Source organism: Podarcis melisellensis, assembly GCF_964234715.1.
Source record: "Podarcis melisellensis genome assembly, chromosome: 14".
NCBI lineage: Eukaryota > Metazoa > Chordata > Lepidosauria > Squamata > Lacertidae > Podarcis > Podarcis melisellensis.
In genome coordinates this window covers 12,964,370-12,985,346 of record NC_138546.1, presented here as the reverse complement: position 1 = coordinate 12,985,346, position 20,977 = coordinate 12,964,370, and the positions used below count along the sequence as shown (strand labels likewise).

The 20,977-nt window shown below is 45.6% G+C and overlaps 1 protein-coding gene across 3 annotated transcripts in view; it reads right to left on the bottom strand.

Annotated features, from left to right (window-relative positions):
• DCUN1D3 (defective in cullin neddylation 1 domain containing 3) overlaps positions 1–20,977 on the bottom strand; it is a 34,364-nt gene that overhangs the window by 10,508 nt on the left and 2,879 nt on the right. For all 3 annotated transcript variants that reach the window (XM_081888904.1, XM_081888906.1, XM_081888905.1), the window contains exons 2-3: positions 19,207–19,331; positions 1,825–1,906 (exon numbers count right to left, since the gene is read on the bottom strand). The gene's annotated coding sequence lies outside the window, so the exon portion shown is untranslated. The remainder of the gene's footprint in view (positions 1–1,824; positions 1,907–19,206; positions 19,332–20,977) is intronic.

Genomic DNA, 20,977 nt, shown 5'->3' with positions numbered 1-20,977 from the left:
AAAAGCTCCAATGAAGGAGAGAGTCCACAACCTCCCAAGGGAGTAAAGCTCAGATTAATTTTACGAGATCACATTTTTACCCAGATCCCTTGAAAAAGCTAAGTGTGAGGGCTTTCTCTCTCTATATGTAGGGTGATGGTGATTAGCAGAGGGGGCGTGTGACCAGAGGGGATGGCACCCATCACACTCATTCAAAAACCCAATGTGCGTACAGACCTATAAAAAGTTGGGGAAGGGAAAACGCACAAAGTCACACACGTTTGAGGGATGGGGAAGAGAGATGAGGGCTTGAGGAGGGTGAAACTTATTTTAATCCTTTAGCATTGTGTGTCATTAAACCCACAAACTAACCAGAAGCTCTGTGCAGATTTGCATAAAGCTCATTTCAAAGTAAGTGTTTATTGCTTGTGGCCACAGGCAACTGCACAACAGTAAGATTAATTACATAGGCTCCCACCCCCTTCCTCTCTCATAACACTGGAACTTGAGGACATCCAATAAAGCTGAATTCAGGAAAGGCAAGAGGAAGTACTTCTTCACAGGGCGCAAAGCTAAACTATGGAATAAGTTCTCACAAGAGATAGAGATGGCCAGCTTGCATGGCTTCAAACCTGCCTTTAGCTGCAATTCTGAAGTGACCCTGCAGTGAACCCAAATACCAGGAGAATGCAAGGGGCACGATTCCACCACTGTCCAGGTTTCAAAAGGTGCTTCCATTTTCTGACACACACTTGGCTTTCTGCTTAAGTCTGATAGTCTGATTATAGCTCCACCTCCTTAAGAGGTCAATCAATCCTCTTAAAATCATCACCACCACCACCACCACCATCATCATCAGTTTTAATCAAGACTCCAGCTCCCCTGGTTGAAGGAATCAAACAATAGTAAGCTTACATTTGACTCTGCACAAGTTGGAGCCACAGCTCTCCGCCCCCCATCTGTGCACTCCTAGTTGAACTCCTAGTTGCAGGAAGCTAGACAGAGAACCAAGGAGAGTTGGGCTGCTGTGCTGTCCCCACCCCCCTTTGCATCCAAACACTTTCTTAAAATTCACAACTGAAAATACGATTGTAAGAGACAAAAGATTATGTCTATGAAAAGCAGTAGGGACCACAGCTTAGTGGTAGAATACATGCTTTTGCAAAAAGGCTTGATCCTGGTTACCCCAGTTAAAGGATCTCAGCAGCAGGTGCTAGGAAAGATCACTGGCCAGGACCCTGGAGAGCTACTGCCAGGCAGAACAGATAATTCAGAGCTAGATTGTCCGATAGTTTTGTGGATCATTCCTGTTCCCTTTCTTATAAATCAGGAGAGTGATACTCATTTTCCATCCAGCAGGCATTTGGCCTGTGTTGTTTATGGAGGTAAATAAGTCAGCCGGGATAGAATTATACAACCACAGATCATAGAATCGGAAAGTTGAAAGGCAGCTTCCAATATACCACATTTACTTGAGTCTAATGAGCACCTTTTTTTTTTTTTTGGCCAAATTATGCTGCAAAAAAATTGGGTGCGCATTAGATGGCGCATTAGACTCGAGTAAATAAGCATCTCGGCGTCTGATCCCGCTAGCCAGCAGTGAGGTGCGGGCTCCACCCTACCTGTCCAATGAGGGGTGTGTGGCTGTGCGCCCCTCAATGGATGAGCGCCCCCTCACTGCTGGCTCACACCACCCTCTAGACACAAACAGCCCTCCAAAGACATCAGCTATAATATTGGCTTGCCCAAAGAGGGGCTGTCTTTTGCTAATGGGAGAGTGGTCCAGACTGTCTGAGAAGCACACTTGTCTGGTCTACGAGAGAGCAACCATAACAGAGGACTTACATGCTATCCTCAGAGGAGCAGGAAGGCATTGCAGCAATGAGTCCGACTCTCCACCCACGCATCAGGGTCTCTCCATGGAACACTGTGAAAAACAGGGACATGGTTTAGAAATCTTGAAAGAAGGAAATTTCAATGGCTGCGGCACATACAAAGCTCAAGTCACCACCACAAAGCAAAATTCAAAGGTGGCAGCTTCATTTATGTGGCCATTGCTCATTGCTGATGGGTTAATTCATACCAGGGCATACATGAAGGCTAGCTGCTTCCAAGTACACAGACACCAAGTTGCATAAAGCATTTTGGCCAAGATGTCATGCACAGAGGATTAGCAATTAGAATACCAATTAACATCTGATGCATTTAGGGAAGGGGGAAGGACATCTGTAGCTCTGCAGATGTTTCTGGACTGCCACTGTCATCATTGTTGACCACTGGCTATGCTGCCTGGGACTGATGGAAGCTACAGTCCAGCAATATTTGTAGAGCTGCGGTTTCCCTCCCCTGATTCAGAGTATATAAACAAGGATTTACATAAGCAATGGGGAACCAGTCTCCATGCAGAGATGGGACCTGGGTGCATTCAGAAGGTGTGTCTCCAACAGTCTCAAATCCAAGAATGAGAATGCAAGTTGACTCAGGGCAAAAGTACACTGCAATGTATTTAATCAGTTTTATGTCTTGTTTAAGGGATTGAAGAGGGTCCTGAGAAGTCTGTTATCGATGCAGACACTTTCACTTTTACCTGTGAACATTTCAAGTTCACAGAGGCAGGAGAAGGTCTCAGTTGTATGCATAGGAATCTCTAAAGGGTTTTTAGGTTGGCTGCAGGGTACCTTAGCCAATACTTTCCACTGGGTGCCCCAACAACAGAGGTGAGGTAAGTTACAGTAAGAGAAGGGAGCCTTTTTTCAATGTGGCACCCAATCAGTGGCATTCACTCTCCAGTTTTCTTTTAAGCCATGGTATTATTCTAAAAAAGACTGACATTATGAGCCATCAAGCCTTAGAATTGGAACTTTTCCTGAAGGTTCCCACAGTTTGGGGCACTAGTATGTGTGTTCCTCACACATATCGTGGAGCACTATTTAGGAAACCTGGATCTAAGGGCATCTATTATATTGTTTCTTCATAATGTAAATTGCCACAGAATCTAGTGATGAAGAATGGTATATCAATATATAAGATGCAATTCCTATATTCAGGGTTCTTCCCTAGCAGGAATTCAGTTCTGGCACCTGTGTGTGCCATTGCCATTATACGAGAACAAGGGAGACATTCATGGTGAGCTCCAGCACCTCTTTTTCTCAAAAAATAGCACTGCCTATAATACTTTTGGGGGGGGGACACGGGTGGCACTGTGGTCTAAACCACTGAGCCTCTTGGGCTTGCTGATCAGAAGGTTGGCGGTTCGAATCCCCACGATGGGGTGAGCTCCCGTTGCTCGGTCCCTGCTCCTGCCAACCTAGGAGTTCAAAAGCAAACCGAAAATCCAAGTAGATAAATTGGTACCGCTCCAGTGGGAAGGTAAACGGTGTTTCTGTGCGCTGCTCTGGTTTCGCCAGAAGCGGCTCAGTCATGCTGGCCACATGACCCAGAAAAACTGCGGACAAACGCCAGCTCCCTCGGCCAGTAAAGCGAGATGTGCGCTGCAACTCCAGAGTCGTCTGCGACTGGACTTAACTGCCGGGGTCCTTTACCTTTTTTATAATGCTTTTTAAGTGCATTCAAGTCACCTCCATTTGGCAATCCAGCAATCACACTTGCATGGTGAATGTCTGCTTTTCATCAGCGACCTTAGAGTGAGCTCTTCCTTACAGTACTGACTGCCCAACATGGTGAGAGATAGCTCTGCTTTACAAGGCCAACATGGCAAAAAATATTTGGCAACTCACTTTTCACTCCCATCAAGTTATGCATGAAAGCCTCCATGTCTGCTTGGCCAGAGACTGCAGCCCATTGCCAAGGCTCCACAGACAAACCCAGCTTCCTCACAGATTTGAGCAGACCTCTTTTGTATGCCAAGGAAGGACAAAGTGATGTTCTCTTCCCCACCTAGGCTGGCCTGCAAACACGCTGCAGCAAACCCAGGTGCCAAGCAATTAGAACATCTGTTGCAACAGACAACAGTGAACTCTCTCTTACTATTTTGGGTTCAGTTGTGTTGCAAATTGTTCTGTAATCGGGTTGCATGGTAGCCCTGACAACATTTGTCCATTAATAGCTGCCGACTGGAGGGGTGGCGGGGAAAGAAGTAGACATTTCCAAAAATATTTTTAGAGGGCGATATTTTTGGAGAGAGAGGTGCTTTTTCTGGGTTGGGTGCTTAGAGGGAAAAAAGACACACTTTTAAACAGACCAAGACAAAAACAACCCTGCAGAACACACTTTATTAAAGGTGACTAGCTAGTTACAAGCCTAACATCAGCGATGAGCAGCATTACACAGGAAGTTGTTTGGTACAGAGTCAGGCCATTGTTCCACTGAGCTCAGAGCCTGCCTACATTGACTGGCAGCTCTCCAGGGTTTCAGACAAGGGTCCCCAGGCCGACTTATAGATGCTGCGGGTTGAACCAGAGGTATTTGCATGCATAATATTCAGTGAGCCGCAGCCTGTCCCTGAGAGCTTCCTTATCACCAGGACCAGCCACCCTTGTTGCCAAACTCTGCTTTTCATCTCTTGCCTCTCTCTTGTCACACCTCTCGTTTCCTTTAAATCCTTACTCAATGCCCACATTTCCTGACACACCTTTGGCACGACTACAGAGTCCTCTGGACACTGCAGTAGCCAAGTGAAAGCATACATAAATGAAAGCCATACATGCTCTTCCCCTATCTGTTGCCATTTCTCTAAGAGCTCTAGCTCAACGGTAGAGCATCTGCCTTGCACATAGAAACTCCCAGGTTCAGTCCCCGACATCTCCAGGTAGTGGTTCCTGCCTGAAACCCTGGAGAGCCACGGCCAGTCAGTGTAGACAATGGTGAGCTGGACAGACCAACGATCTGATTTGGTATAAGGCAGCTTCCTCTGTCTCCATTCCTGGGCTGTCTGTGCCAAATTTTAGATCGCAAAATACTTGGGGAAGGGATTGTGTCTTATATTCTAAAGAAGCCTTCGTCCAACTTGGTGACCTCCAGATATTGTGGACTTCCAACTTCCACAAAGGATGGAGCTCATGGGAGTTGTTTCCCTTCTATATTCATTTCTCTTCTGCTGTAGTGTCTGGGCTACATTAGAGAGGAGAAAACTAAAGTAGAATCCCATGCTAGAAAGTGAAGGATGAAGTGACAATCATAGAATTGTAGAGTTGGAAGGGACCCTCGTCCGGCCCCTGTGGCAGTTTATTTCCTGGGGTAAAATCCTAAAGAAAACCTCAACAACTTTGGTCGGCCCCCACGGCCCTTCATTTCATCAAATCTGGCCCTCTTTGAAAAAGGTTTGGACACCATTGATTCTAGTCCAATCCCCTGCAATGCAGCAGTCTCAGCTAAAGCATTCATGACAGATGGCCATCCAACCTCTGCTTAAAAACCTCCAAGGAAGGAGAGTCCACCACCTCTCATGGGAGTCTGTTCCACTGCTGAACAGCTCTTACTGTCAGAAAGTTTTCCCAAATGTTTAGTCAGAATCTCCTTTCAGACAACTTGAAGCCATTGGTTTGAGTCCTAGCCTCCAGAGCAGGAGAAAACAAGCATGCTCCCTCCCCCATGTGACAGCCCTTGAGATATTTGATATCTCCTCTCAGTCTTCTCTTTTCTAGGCTAAACATACCCAGCTCCTTCAAATGCTCCTCATAAGGCTTAGTTTCCAGACCCTTGATCATCTGGGTTGCCCTCCTCTGCACACGTTCCAGCTTGTCAACATCCTTCTTAAATTGTGGTGCCCAGAATTAGACACTGTATTCCAAGTGTGGTCTGACCAAGGCAGAATAGAGTGGAACTATTACTTCCCTCTGAATGACCTCTGAGAACTCGCATTCAGACTTCCAAATCAAAACAGAGCTCAGAGATGGGTCTGAACTTCTATATAATTTTATTTTTATGCTGCCTTTCCATAATTAAAAGCCCCTAAACTTCCCATGATAGCTGTCTACACTTCCTTGCGGAAGCCTAACTCACTTCTGACAGCTGCAGCTCTGGATAAATTCTGTAAAACCATCGGCTACAACAGGTTGCCATTTTCTAACATTACTGTATTTTTCTTGTTGGAAGTGGGATAAAAAGTTGTTAAAATCTTAACCAAATAGTGAACCTTTCAGCATTGTGTGGACTTTCTAATGAACTGACTTTCTAAAGAGAGATTCTTACATCCGGATAACATTACCATGTTATATGAATAATATTTTAGGTTCATAATCATCTACTTATAAATGTACATGGATAAAATGTATGTATCATAATCAATTAAAAAAATCAATAAAAATGATAAATAAATTGGAAGGCTGTGTGGAATAGAGGGGAGAAAGTGGAGCAATTCTGCTGAACTCTTCCATCTAAAACAGGGATGGGGACCCTCAGGCCTGGGAGCCAGATATGTCACTCCAAGTATCACTGTCTGCAAACCATGCAACCTCCCAAGCCACATCCCTCACCAGCCCTGCTCTGCACACTCCTCATGTGTGTTTGCCTGGCTAGAATGTGTCCCTGAACTCTGATGAACTCCTTGCTTGTCAGGACAGATGATAGAAAGGACCTTGTGAGTGTGAAGAAACTTAAAAGGTAAAGGTAAAGGGACCCCTGACCATTAAGCCCAGTTGTGACCAACTCTGGGGTTGCGGTGCTCACCTCACTTTACTGGCCGAGGAAGCCAGCGTACAGCTTCCGGGTCATGTGGCCAGCATGACTAAGCCGCTTCTGGCGAACCAGAGCAGTGCACGGAAACACGGTTTACCTTCCCGCCCTAGTGGTACCTATTGATCTACTTGCACTTTGATGTGCTTTCGAACTGCTAGGTTGGCAGGAGCAGGGACCCAGCAACGGAAGCTCACCCCGTCGCGGGGATTCAAACCACCAACCTTCTGATCGGCAAGTCCTAGGTTCTGTGGTTTAACCCACAGTGCCACCCGCATCCCGTGAAGAAACTTAGCCTGCTGTATAAAGGTGATATTCACATTTACTGCTCTTTCTGTGTTGACCACAGGCCCTGCCCACGACTTCCAGAGAGTTCCTGTGAGGTTGCCCAGAAAGGAAAGTGGCCCCTGGGCTGAATCAGCTCCCCACCTTTACACCAGCTCAGTCGGCAGAACACGAGACTCTCAATCTGAAGGCCAAAAGTTTTGTGCATTGCAGGGGTTGGACTAGAGAACCCTTGTGGTCACTTCCAACTCTATGATTCTGTGCACCAAGGTGACATCTCGAAATGCAGTGTCTTGAGGCTTCCGTGGGCTGGAGGAGAAATTCCACAAGGAAGCTCAGTTCCTTTAAGAAAGAAAAGAGGTCCGTCGAACCGCCTTAGAAAATGAGGAAGTGTAACTAGACGAAAGCCTCACCCACTTTACCCAAATTGTAACTGCGATTTTGGAGGGAAACCACCAGTTCCCCTTTTGTCCTAACCAAGAGTAGTTTTTAAAAATTATTATTTTAAGAGCTGCTCTGCAGATCTAGATGCAACCACTGTAGGAATCTTTCATAAACCTTCTGCAGACCGGTGAAATGAATCTTCATGTTCAAAACACAGCAGCCAGTCACTACTGGGAAGCGAAGTAGCAGCAGCAGCTAGGCTCACAAAACCAATTCTGTCCTACTCTGGTCCTGCTTTTGCTATCAGCCAGCAATGTGTCATGTGCGTCCCATGCTGGCACATCCCCAAATTGCAACATCATTCATATGATTGCAAGAGCTTGATGGGAGTTCATTCTTCTAACATCTTTTCAAGGACTCCACCGGAATCAAACATCTTAAGGAACTGTCATGAAAAGACAGCTCAACTGAAAGTCAGGTTCCTCTCCAGGCAAATGTCATCCCTAGCTAGCAGGACCAGTGGTCAGGGATGATGGGAATTGTAGTCCAAAAATAACTGGAGGCCCCAATTTGGGAAACCCTGCTCTAGTCTAATATTCTGCTAGTTCGTCTGTCAGTCCTATGAACACCAAGCATCAGAAACAAAGCACAAAAACAAGGTAAGCCAGCCTTGTAAATAAGGTAACAGCTCCAGAACCTGAGACTGGTTGTGGGAGTGAAGAGGAGAAGATAAACTATGGGAGACACACACACATCCTCAAACACATGCTTTTGTATCAGCAATTCAAACTTTTCTTTTGAAATGTAGATCTGGATCATGGAAGAGTAATTATTCTATTTCTCTCATGCACCAGCTACAGGATATATCTTTCTTTATATCACAATATTTCAAGCTCTAAATAATTCCCTTTCATGTGCAGCACTATGAAGGTCCTTCTCAGATTGAGTGTGTGTGCGCACTGATTTCTCCCGTCTATGAAGTACTGGGTTTCCCCCGGGCTTCCATTGTGTCAAGGCTAGCCCACAACCTGCAATGTGGAAATCCCAGGATCAGAATAAACGATGCACATCCCATAGGTTTTGCTTAAGTGGATTGACAGAGCGGTGAGCCAATTTTAGCGTTCAGGTTCTCACCAAAGACTTCAGCAAAGCAGCATAGGAGGGGGAGGAGAGACATCAGCTGGACCAGGAGATAGAAACACCAGAAGAACGAAGGGGAAGAGCTTCTAATTTCTAGAAATCTAATCTCTAGATCTCCGTAAAACATATTCTCAATCTGCACCATTAAGAATGCACAAGATTCTTAGTAGGGCCATTACCTTCACCTCACTGGACAAGCCTTTCCAGAAAAAAATAGTGTCATTTCAGATCCACCATATATATAAACCAGCTTTAAATGCTTTTAAGAGTTACGTACTTGCCCAGAGATTTTGAAGTCCGTATTGTGATCATTATTTTGGCTTGGCAATATATCACGAATCATGATGTGTGTTATGCAAAACTCACAACATGGGAAGAATTGTGAAGCCAGCCAATGCCTCTACATTGCTCCATCATTGCTCCATCCTTATTTCTAACACTGTGATATATTGGTACAGTGGTTCCTTGGTTTTCGAATGTCTCAGAAGTAAAACGTTTTGGTTTTCGAACGCCGAAAACACGGAAGTAAATGCTTCTGTTTTCGAACGCATCTCGGAAGTTGAATGGCTTCCGCTGAGTGTCCCCCTCCCCCCCGACCGCCCTTTGCCATTCAAACGTTTCGGAAGTCAAACGGTCTTCCAGAGCAGTTTACGTTCAAAAACTGAGGTACCATTGTATATCGCAATGTTTAGCTGGTGATATATCACAATGCTGAAAACCAGGTAACACCCAGCCCTACTGTTTGCCTCTAGATAATTCCATCCTTATTTCAAGCATCGTGATATATCAATATATTGTGATGTTTAGCTGGTAATACATCTCAATGTTGAAAACCAGATATTGCCCAGCCCTAACTGATAGAGCTCTTTTCGATCCAGAAACCTTTGGGGTAAAGCAGAGCGTGGGAAGGGTGCAGCCTTTGGCCTAATTTCAGGTGGGTGGAAGGAGTCCGAGGGAGGAAAGGAGTTGGGAGGGTGGGAAATGGGAGGGTGAACCTGAAACAGATGGAGTAATAGAAGGAGGCAGACTGAAAGCTGCATGCAAATTATCAGTTCACGTCTGTGGAAAGAGTGATGTGTCCCTTCCTATGCTGTCCACAGGGCAGCAGCACAGGCAGAGAGAAAGGAATGGGTGGCCCCACTCACTTTAGATTCTGGCCTCACTGCCAACACATAGACAAAATACCACCACCCCAAGAATGCAACCCTCAACAAAATAAAGGTTTCCCATCCCTGGTGTAAAGCAACAGAGGAGACGGCTGCAAAACCACCTCTGTTTCTAAGCGCCTGCCAGTAGAGCTTAAGGAACTCAGATGATGAGAGGGGCTTTCTAGCTTGGATGCAGGCGAGACATAGAGGTTTTCCTCAACAGCACCTGCCAAAACATGCATTCAATTCTACTGTACCTTAATGCAATGAGAATCCAAGCGCTTTTGTTACTGCTAAATAATTCCCACATGCCACTTGCAATCTGCAGAGCCCTTTGTGGTCTGTCTGCTTCATTCATCCACCCTGTGTGTTATTATTTCACAAGTGAAGTACCAACTCTGACCAAAATCTGGCTGGGCCGTGGCAGAGGTGGGACTTCCAATGCTGCTCTCCTAGGTGAAGAATCTTGTTTTAGTCCAAGGACCGAATTTCCTCCTGGGCAACCTTTCAGGGGCTGTATACCAGTGGTGGCAGGTTTGCCGCTGACCTAACTCCCTGACTGCACACCACGGCAACCAAATGCTAAGCCAGGGGCTTTTAATTCATTAAAAAGCAGAGCTGACATGTGCTCGAGTGAGGGATGAGCCTTGCAATCCAATATGGAGGGTGTGTGTTAGGGGGCGGGGAACCTTCTCCAGCTCAATGGCCACATTCTACTCTGGGCAACCTTTTCCGGAGGCCATATGCCAGTGATGGGCAAGGCCAGAGACAAAGCTGGGCAGAGCAAGCAATGTAAATTTTGCCTTTGTACACACATTCACACACCCCTATCTGCCCTCCATGTAGGGAGAAGGGGTGTGCTGGGTAGAGTCCCAAGGGCCAGACAGAGAAACTTGGAAGGGTGAATTTACCCTAAGGCTATAGTTCCCCACCTATGAAATTGTATAGTGTTTCTCAAACTTGAGTCTCCAGCTGTTTTTGGAATACAACTCCCATCATCTCTAGGTAGCAAGACCAGTGGTCAAGGATGGTGGAATTTGTAGCCCCAAAACAGCTGGAAACCCAAGTTTGGGAAACACTGATCTAATGATCTAAGAGCCAAATGCTGTCTAGTGGTTTTACCCCCCCCCCAAAAAAAAACAACAACACCTACCATACCTTTGCACTATATACAGTCTCAATGGCAAAATCTATCTTGCAAACTGAAGAGCTGTCAGCAGTTCCACAACTGTGATAAAAGTTGCCATGGATGTACTTCAAAGAACCAGCAACCCCCCATCCGCTGGCATCTTTAACACTTGGATGTTAAGTGACCCACTACTGACAAAAGCCCTGGTCCAAAATCAGCTGGGGGAGGGTAGTAAGGAGCCAAATTTAAATAGGTTGTGACTGTGCTAAACACACCATGGTCTCCCTGGAGAAGCATGTTGTGTTTGCAGCAACAAGGAGGGCGCAGACGCCGCCTCTACAAAGCCAAACATTCATTTTCGTCTTCAGGCCAAGCGGCTTCTATAAAGGAAACAGCAGTTCCTGGCTGGAGAGTTAGAAGAGCAACACATTCCAGCCTGTTCAGGAAAGGTTGCTAACAAAGCTAATTTGCATGCCACTGTTTACATATAAATATGCAAGTCTGATGAAACCGTCGCTGTTAAAGCACACTTTTATTTTGAGGACACTGGGTAGGTGAGGACAATTTCTGTACAAAGGAAGGAAAGGAGAACAACTCAGGAGGAAGGAACTGGGCACCGGTCATCAACCGGTCTAAATCATTTGACAAACCTGCATGAGCAGCTGTTCCAAGTGTTCAGTTGGGCCTCAAAGTCCCAGTAAGAACCATGTTGCACTCTTAAATGCTTTGTGCAAGCCTGAAATAGCTCTCTAAAAGAGATTCCACAACTAGCAAGGGAGGCAGCTGTAGTTGCAATAGATATTCTTTGTCACCACTGCACACCAACATTAGCCTCCATAGAAAGATGTAGATTGTATCTCCAGAGCAGGTGTGGTGCACTTTCGGACACCCAGATGGAGCTGATCTACAACTCCCATTTGTCCTAGCAAGCGTGGCCAAGGGGCCAGAGGTGATGGCAGCTGTGGTTCAGCAACACCTGGAGGGCCAAAAGTTTCCCCACACCTGCTCCAGACCAAGGCGTTATGCTTTGGAAGCCAACATTGCCATCATTTTCTTAGATCTAAACCCAGCTTTCTTAACCAAATCCCTTTAAAGTGGCCTGGGACAAAACACCAGGGGTCTGCACTCCTGCATCCACTACCCATTTTCAGGGCCATAAGGCAAGGTAGGCAGACTCCAAGCTTGCAGGATCTGGGTTTGAGGTGTGTGTGTGTTTGTTTTTTACCAGAACACCAACATCCACCAAGCAGAGACAAGGGCAAAACAGTGGCTATGGGGGTGGAGACAGACGTAGAGTGGAGTTTGGAGTAGAGGCTATTCCTTCCTGCATCCCACAAGTCACAGACTGCCAGACCTTGTATGTGCAACTGCAAATCTGTATCCCAGACCTGCTTTCTCCCCCAAATCAACAGATCAAAGACAGCCTTTCTGAACGTGAATGCTTTAATCTTAGGCTACTGCTGCTACAGGGGGGCCCTCCCAGGGACTGTTATCGATAGGAAACAACATAACGTGAGGTTGAGATTCTGCTTCTCACATGCTCCTTACAGTGCCCCAAGTGTAGTGGTAGCCCATGTGGTGCCCTCTAGATGTTGTTGGACTCCACTTCCCATCATCCTTAGTCATGCCAGTTGGGGCTGATGGGAAGTGCAGTCCAACAAGACTTGATGTATCCAGGATTAAGTTTGCTTTGATCGCTTAAGCAGGCTTTCAACCTGTGGATAGCACAGAATAATGGTAGCGGTTGGGGCGGCACACAGGGAGAAGGGACTGACAGCTGAGTGCCACTTCCCTTCAAGATGTGCTGATTTAATGCATCCTTCAGATCTAATACATTCAACCTCAGCAGCTTTGCTGAGCAAAACGGTAAGAAACATGGTAGATTGATCTGATGTTGCTGTTTGCAGCTGAGAAAGGGCAATAGTTTGCAAAATGAAACAGACATTTAAAAGCTCTTCTTCTACTTATTAAAAACACATGTTCGCAGGGAGATTGCTACCAGATGCTGACTTCTAACAAATGATCGGCATATTGATTGCCACTGGGCCCTGCTGCTGTGTAATCAAAATATTGATTAACTATACAATAAAGCAAAAGTTTAAATGGAGAGAAAAGCCGCGCTTTGGCAAAAACTGTAGTGCTCCCTAGGAAATGTGCGTGTTGACAAGTGTTATTTCTTATTTCTTCAGAACCACCTTTAATAAATATTGCAAAACATCAACAGCTGAATACGCTGGGATGCCAAATCTCCATCTTGATATCCAAAGCGGCCTCTTAGCAGAGCAGGCTCCCGAAGGCTTCGAGTTCAGGGAGGGTTGCAGCTCCCTGAAGCAGCAAGGAAGAACAAGAAAATCAACAGGCCCCCAACGTTCACCCCTGAGCACACCATGACATGCGCTACCAAGAATCCACTGAGCAAAGACGCTGTCGGGATTGGACGCATTAGATCAGCACATCGGAAGGGAAGTCTTCACAGGCACACTCAACACACCAAATCCACAGAGACACTTGCCCTTGGTTACAGCAGGGAAAAGGTTCAAAACACTTTTGTTTACTGACTTGGAGAGGTCTGCTATACCAAGGATGAGCAACTCCTGCTCTTGGCCACCGTTTACTATCAACACCAGTGCAGAATGGAATGTTTTCTGCAGAAAGTTTATTGCAATGGAAAAAAATATAAAAAACCTTCCAAAACAATTTTCTACGGACAGTTACACCATTTCTAAAAATGAACTGTTTCATAAAATTAATTAATAACATAACGAATGGACACAACAGCGCTGCATTGCAGCAGAAACACTCATAAGTAGCAGGGGAGAGATTCAAGAGGAAAGCTGTGCTGTTTTCAGCGTGGCGCAGAGGTTAAAGAAGACCTGGGAGACCAGGGTTCAAATCCCCACCCCGCAAGGAAGCTCAGTGGGTGATCATGGAGACTAATCACCATCTCTCAGTCTAAACCGCCTCACAGGGTTGTCGTGAGGATAAAATGGGGAGGGAGAGAACCATGAATGCCACCTTGAGCTCCTTGCAGGAAAAGCGAGATATAAATGGAATAAAATTAAAATTAAAACAAACAATCCAAAGGGAGGGGGGAATGAGAATATATTAGCAGCTCTCCTAGTTGTTTGGGGAGGGGTATAGGGTTTTTTTTGGAGTGGGGAGCAAAGGAAGGAGCATAGCTCAGTGTTCACAGCATGTGCTTTACATTCAGAAGGTCCCAGGTTCGTCCTTTTGTCTCCAGGAAGAGATTGCTGTCTGAAATCCTTGAGAGCCGCTGCCAGTTGGTTTAGTAGCAGACACTGCTGAGCTAGATGGACTAAGGGCAGATCTATTACCATACACTTATAGGACATCCAAGGCACATTTAAAGCATGTGATTTCCCCCAAAGGATCCTGGGAACTCTGCTTTGTTAAGGGTACTGTGAATTGTAGCTCTGTGAGCTGGAAACGACACTTCCCAGGATTCTTTGGGGGGAGTCGGGTGTTTTAAATGTGTGTTCGGTGTGCTTTAAATGTATGGTGGGTGCATTTGCCATACTTATCTGATTCTGTATAAGACGGCTTCTTCAAGTTCCTCATCTGGATTAACTGGAGGTGCAGATGTGAGACCTGGTTGTCTCCAAGGCCTCCCCTCCTGGGTGTTGTAAGTAAGGAAACTCCCAGGCTTGATGTAAGCAGCTCCCAGGCCCTCCTCAAGAGTTACTGTACCAATACCTCTGCACCCAACGTAAGGGAGGACATAGTGAAAGTACAAGCTGTTCAACACTGGAACAGACCGTCTTGGAAGACCGTGGACTCTCCTTCACTAAGAGGTTTCCAAGCAGATGCTGGCTGGCCGACTATCAGAGGGACACGGCATCAGCAGATTTCTTGAGCAGCAGGGGGTGGGCAAGGTGACCTGTGAGGTCTCTTTACGACTCTGAAGATGTAGAAAAATCTGGCTAAGATTGCCGGCTCTTGGCACCTCTGAGGAACCAGCTGCCGATTATATTAGATACTGAAATCTGGAAAAGTTTTATCATATCTGGCTCCAACTTTTGCTTTAAAAATTGAGGCTGATACTGCCCATCATTGAAAAAAATAACACAGATTATTAAGTGTGTTGAACAACCTTTTTTCTGCTAAGGACCACATTCCTTCAGGAGCCAGTACCAAAAGTTTGTTCATTCCCTCTTTTGGATACCCTCTTCTCACCCTCCAGGAGGCAGCTTGCAAACGGACAAATCTCTCTTGCCAGAGGCTTTTGGAGAGAGACCAAGTACTAGGCTGGCCAATGGGGGTAAAAATGAGGCCAGGGCCACTGCACCTTTAACCATTGACTGGATATAGCTCAGTCAGTAGCACATGAGACCTTAATCTCAAGGTTTGATGCCCACACCGGGCAACAGATTCCTACACTGCAGGGGGTTGGACTAGATGACCCTCAGGGTCCCTTCCAAGTCTACTGTTCTGTGATTCTAAGGATGCAGACTAGGGAATTTCAACAGGTGTAATTGGCATGGCAAGCAACAGGAACACAGGAAGTTTCCTAATAAAATAATAATAATAATAATAATAATAATAATAATAATAATAATAATAATTTATTTATACCCAGCCGCTCTGGGCGGCTTCCAATCAAATGTTAAAAACAATACAGCATTAAATATTAAAAACTTCCCTAAACAGGGCTGCCTTCAGATGTCTTTTAAAAACAAGATAGCTGCTTATTTCCTTCACATCTGAAGGGAGGGCGTTCCACAAGGCGGGCGCCACTACCGGGAAGACCCTCTGTCTGGTTCCTTGTAACCTCACTTCTCGCAATGAGGAAATCGCCAGAAGGCCCTCGGTGCTGGATCTCAGTGTCTGGCCTGAACGATGGGGGTGGAGACGCTCCTTCAGATATACTGGACCGAGGCCGTTTAGGGCTTTAAAGGTCAGCACCAACACTCGGAATTGTGCTCGGAAACGTACTGGGAGCCAATGCAGATCTCTCAGGACTGGTGTTATGTGGTCCTGGCAGCCACTCCCAGTCACCAGTGTAGTTGCCGCATTCTGGATTAATTGCAGTTTCTGGGTCACCTTCAAAGGTAGCCCCACGTAGAGTGCATTGCAGTAGTCCAAGCAGGAGATAACTAGAGCATGCACCACTCTGGCAAGACAGTCCGCAGGCAGGTAGGATCTCAGCCTGCCTACCAGATGGAGCTGGTAGACAGCTGCCTGGACACAGAATTAACCTGTGCCTCCATGGACAGCTGTGAGCCAGACCATTCGTTAGCTCAGCATGGCTTCCTACACTGACTGGCAGCAGTTCTCCAGAACGTTAGGCAGTTGTCTTTCCCCAACTCCACCTGGAGATGCCAGGGACTGAACTTTCAAAGCAGCTGCTCTGCCTACTGAGTTATGGCTATTCCCCCAAATGATTTGGCTGTGTTGTTCTTAGTCAGAAAAAGTGACCCATCTCGCTCAGTATTGTCTACACGTCCTGATAGTGGCTCTCCAGGGTTTCATACAAGTCTATCCCTGCCCTACCCAGAGATGCCGAGATGCATGTAGAGGGACCTTCTACATGCCACGCAGATGCTCTGTTACTGAGCTATGGCCCTTCCCACACAGCTCTCAGGGGGTGCCAAAAGCAGCCAGGGGAAAGTTTTCAGTCCCTTCTTTTTTCCTCTCTCTTAACATTTTTAAGGGAAGAGTCCCGTCTACGCTATTTGCAGATATTCAAATAGAAATGCTTTCAATAAAACCATGAACAGCTTGAAAAGTATACACTTTGTCGATTTCCTTGCCCTCAATCAAATATTTCGTTTCAACTCTTTGACTATTGGAATAACTTTTTCTTTTAAAGATACAGGGCAATGGGACATTTTCCAGAGTTTTCTGGGAAATTTGCCAAGGCAAAGTTTTCCAGAAAACCCACATCGCTATCTGGGAAATGTGTGTGTTCCTGAAAAGGGGTGTGTGTGCGAGGGGGAACCAGCAACCCAGATGCAAATCTGCATTTCCCTAAAACTCTGAGCCAAGCTATACATCCTGATAATAGTGTGTTTACAACTGCGTGCTTAGATGTATGGCCAGTGTTTCCTTTCGGTTTGCTTGGTTTTTTTAAGCAGCGACTAGGAAGTGCAACGAAGAGGGAGTGGCTTAACCCATTCCCCACATACCACTTTCCCACTGTTATTCCCCCATTCCGCCCCCGCCCCCCCCCGCAAAGTGCTAGTTTCAGCCAACAGCACCAATGTGTGCAACTAGCAGCTTAAACAGATAACATTTTCTGGTGATCAAGAGCTAATCCCCTACCTTGTAGATCTCATCTGGATTTCACCACCACTTGTTTGTTTCCTGAGGTTAGAGCATGGTGCTGATAGCGCCAAGGTTGCAAGTTCGATCCCCGTATGGGATGGCTGCCTGTTTCCACATTGCAGGGGGTTGGACTAGATGATCCTTAGGGTCCCTGCCAACTCTACGATTCTAAGAAAGCGCTTGCCACACTTCTAAGGGCACAACTGTAAACACATCCTTAATGAAATGTATAGTTTAGCCCTCACATGCATTTTGCAATGGTCCAGACATGGGGCTGTATCCAATGCAAGCCTTACTCAGAGTAGACCCATTGAAAAGAATGGGCAATACCAACCTAGGTCCATTAATTTCACTGAGTTTACTCTGACAATAGCATAGTTGGATACAATCCTTGAGATCTAGTCGCCCACGTATGAGACTGAGAGTTCCCCCACTTTAAAAATTACCATATTGGCCTGAATATAAGCCTCACTTCCCCCCCAAATTCCGACAGTGAAAAGTGAGAGTGCAGCTTAAATTCGCGAACTTACAAAAATGGGCTTTTACAATATTGCTGCTAAAACAGACATACGGTAAAATGGAATGGGTGTGAGTGTCTGCGGAATTTTAAGGGAGTGGCTTATATTTGGATATTGTCTTTTTTTCTTTCCCCCCCTTGAGTTTTAAAGGTGCAGCTTATATTCAGGCCAATACGGTATTTATTATGTTTCTATCTCACCTTTGCTTCAAAGAGCCCAAGCTAATGCATATGGTTCTCTACTCCCCCATTGTATCCTCACATCAACCCTAGAGATAGGCTAAGCTGAGAGATGGGGACCGGCCCAAGGCTACCTAGGAAGGCATATGGTTGAGCAGGGCCCCACTCAGTTGCCTTAAGCAAGCCTCAGCTTCTCCCCAGTCCCATTTGTTTTATCAGGATTAACTCTGCATGCCTGCTTTAGCTTCCTGTAGAAGTGAATGCACATAACTCTGAACACACAAAGTGCCGCATAACTGCCAAGCATTGTTCTTGGCCACCCACATGCTCACTGTTGAAAAACAAAACACCTTGTGCCTTGAACTCAAGGCCCTCAAGACGACAGCATCTCACATTCCACCGCCACGGGTTCAGCAGCCCCTAAGAGAGACCCACTTCACAGAACTCTAGCTAGTTCTGCCTAAAAAGCTACTTCATAGCAGTCAACACAGAAAAAGCAGCAAGCAAATCCAGCACAGCTTTTAACAGCCCCCATCGTGCTACTGCCGAGATCCCAGACGCCTTTGACCACCCCTTGATTGTCACTTAGCAGCAGCCAATCCATGAGGAATCCCGAACTGTTTCCATTTCAGCTGGTAATGGTAAGAGCTGCACCTTTAAGACCTGATGCTTGAGCTTGCCCTTTTCCTCTGCCCTTCCTACCCTTTTTTCCTTATGTGCCATGTCTTTCAGATAACAAGCCGGAGGGCAGAGACCGTCTTATTACTGTCCCTTGTAATAAGAGCCTTCTTGGCTAAAGAGCAGGGTAAAAAGGCTATAAATAAAATGCAAGTTGTCTTCATTGTGTGGTATTGCATCATCCCTGGGATAAATCAAACACCAGTGATTTGCAGCATTATTTAATGTGGATATTCTCAACTACAACAAATTGGATTTCCTTTATTCTTCACTCTGCAGTCCCGCCTTTACTTCTTTTGAACCTTTCTTCAGTTCCTGCATATGCTTGCAGAATGGGAAAGTCCGTATGTGTGTCTGCTACAACCACAAATTGCTTAATATGTGACTTTAAAGCCGCAGTACTGTACACATTTAGGAAACTACCATGACATTTGAGGTGGAGATTGGTGGCGATGAGGAGGTGAGAGATGTGGGAAATTGAGGCGCATCGCTATATGTCCTGTTATCACAAATGTGCAACTAGGGAGAGGGAATCCTTCTACTGTGAAAATCTTAAAACTTTTCTACAAATAAACAAAGGTGTTCTGGGGAGGGGGTGGGAATCCAGTGCAACTAACAGTATAACAGAGAGGTTTAAGAGTTTCCATTGGAACGAAGCTAACACAACCAGGCTGTTAATCTACCAGCATCCAGCATTAACACTGCTTGATAGGAAGGACAACTATTCATTCCTTCTCCGAAGCTTCCTGACTTGCAATCACAACACAGCTAAGGGAGCATTTCCCCCTCTCCTCCCCACCACCTCCTAAGGCTGAGCAGCGCAGATCTTTACAGAAGCAGATACATACCCGGTTCTTTCTGGCAGGGTATTCCAAGGATGCCTCTTCTCTTGCAGTGAGTGTATAGACCATGAGCCCAACAGCAGTGGTCACAAGTCTTCAAAGCACGGCTGGGCATCCATGAAGTCCAGAACCTACGATTTCAAAATAGTTACTTTTAATTTTTTATTTTTTAAAAAGGAGAGATAGTATAGGTTTCCAGTTACAGGTAAAAATCTGGGAAAGATGTCCTGTCCAATGGTTAAGATCCTAATCTTACCCACCCAACATTGATGGTACGCAATGTTGCCAATGAGCCATCAATTGAAGGCTCAAAATATCAATGTTTGTAAAGATAAAATAAAGGCAGCCTGTAGATCTGATGCTACAGAGAACGTCTAAATCCACCCCATCACACATAACAGTGCTAGAAAGTGATGTTTGTTGGGCCATGCTTTGGTCTTCATGCTAAACCTTAAAGTGGGGCAGGGAGAAGCGTTAGCTTGGAGCATTGGAAATCTCATGGTCTCCAGAGCTTATTCAGATTCACTGGCTGGGTGGCATGAGGGGCTAGGGTTTTGCATATTTGATGTTAACCATTCAAAACCAGAATTATCGCAGGAGTGAAACGTATCTGTCTCTTGCAAGTTGGCACCCAGCACATTTGTGGAAATGACCTACAAATTATGGTAATTACATGCAGCTAATATATGCAACTTGCTCTAGCCCTTGGGCTTGAGATACATTTCCAAAGCTACCACCCTTTCTTGAATGTTTGAAAAAAAAATTGCTAAGCCCTCCATCACTGAAGTTGCTCAGTTGGGGATGGGAAGAAGGACTGGAATGAGATGCCTGCTGGAGGAGCAAAGGTAGCCATGTTGACCCATTTTAAAAAAAATCAAAATTCCAATATTAAGGAAATACACCTCTATTAGAAAGGCCAACTGAGAGTCTGTGCTGTGCAAAAAGTGATCTGTGAGTCTTAAGGAATATGAAGTTCTTTAGGAGTCCAGTGCCATGAAGCTACCTAGTTGGCTGTCAGCTAGACAACAAATATCTAATACCTAACAGGGTTGCTGTGAGGAAAAAACAGGGAAGGGGAGAACCATGTGACCACCTTCACCTGTCTGAGGAAAGGTGGGATATAAACGCAATAATACTAATAAAAATAGCATTTGGTAAGGCCACAGTCTCCCCACCTCTGCTTTGAGTAGCACAGCAAGGCAATTGAAAAAAGCAGAGCTTCCAGGAGCTTTAGAGGAAATTTGTGGTTCGAAAGTCTATTCAAAGAATTTAAGGGATAGGCATCCCACTGGAGTCCAAAGCCATTCTGGAAGAGACAGAGCATCAATTGTTTTGGCCCGATTGCCTGAAGAGTGCAAACATTCTTCTCAATGGTAGCCGTAAAAGGAAACAACTTCCAGTTAATGTTTGCTTAACCACTGCTTGCAACAATTGTTAGTCATTTGTCATTAACAAACATGTTTCTATTACACTGCCACAAATTGGTTAACTTAACACTATGGCCTTGGCATCCTGTTACCACTGCGTACATATTTAAATGTGTGTGTGGAGGGGTAAACCTGTGGCCCTCCAGCTGTTGTTGGACTACAACTCCCATCATCCTTGACTGTTGGTCATGCTGGCAGGAGCTGATGGATGGGACTGCCCAACCGTGGCTGGAAGAACATCTCTGATTTAAATGGATAATCCTAAATATCCACTAGCCATCCCTGATTCAAATGGATTGTCCAAAATATTTTTTAAGAGCAGCACTTCATTATACTGGCAGTTCTCTTTC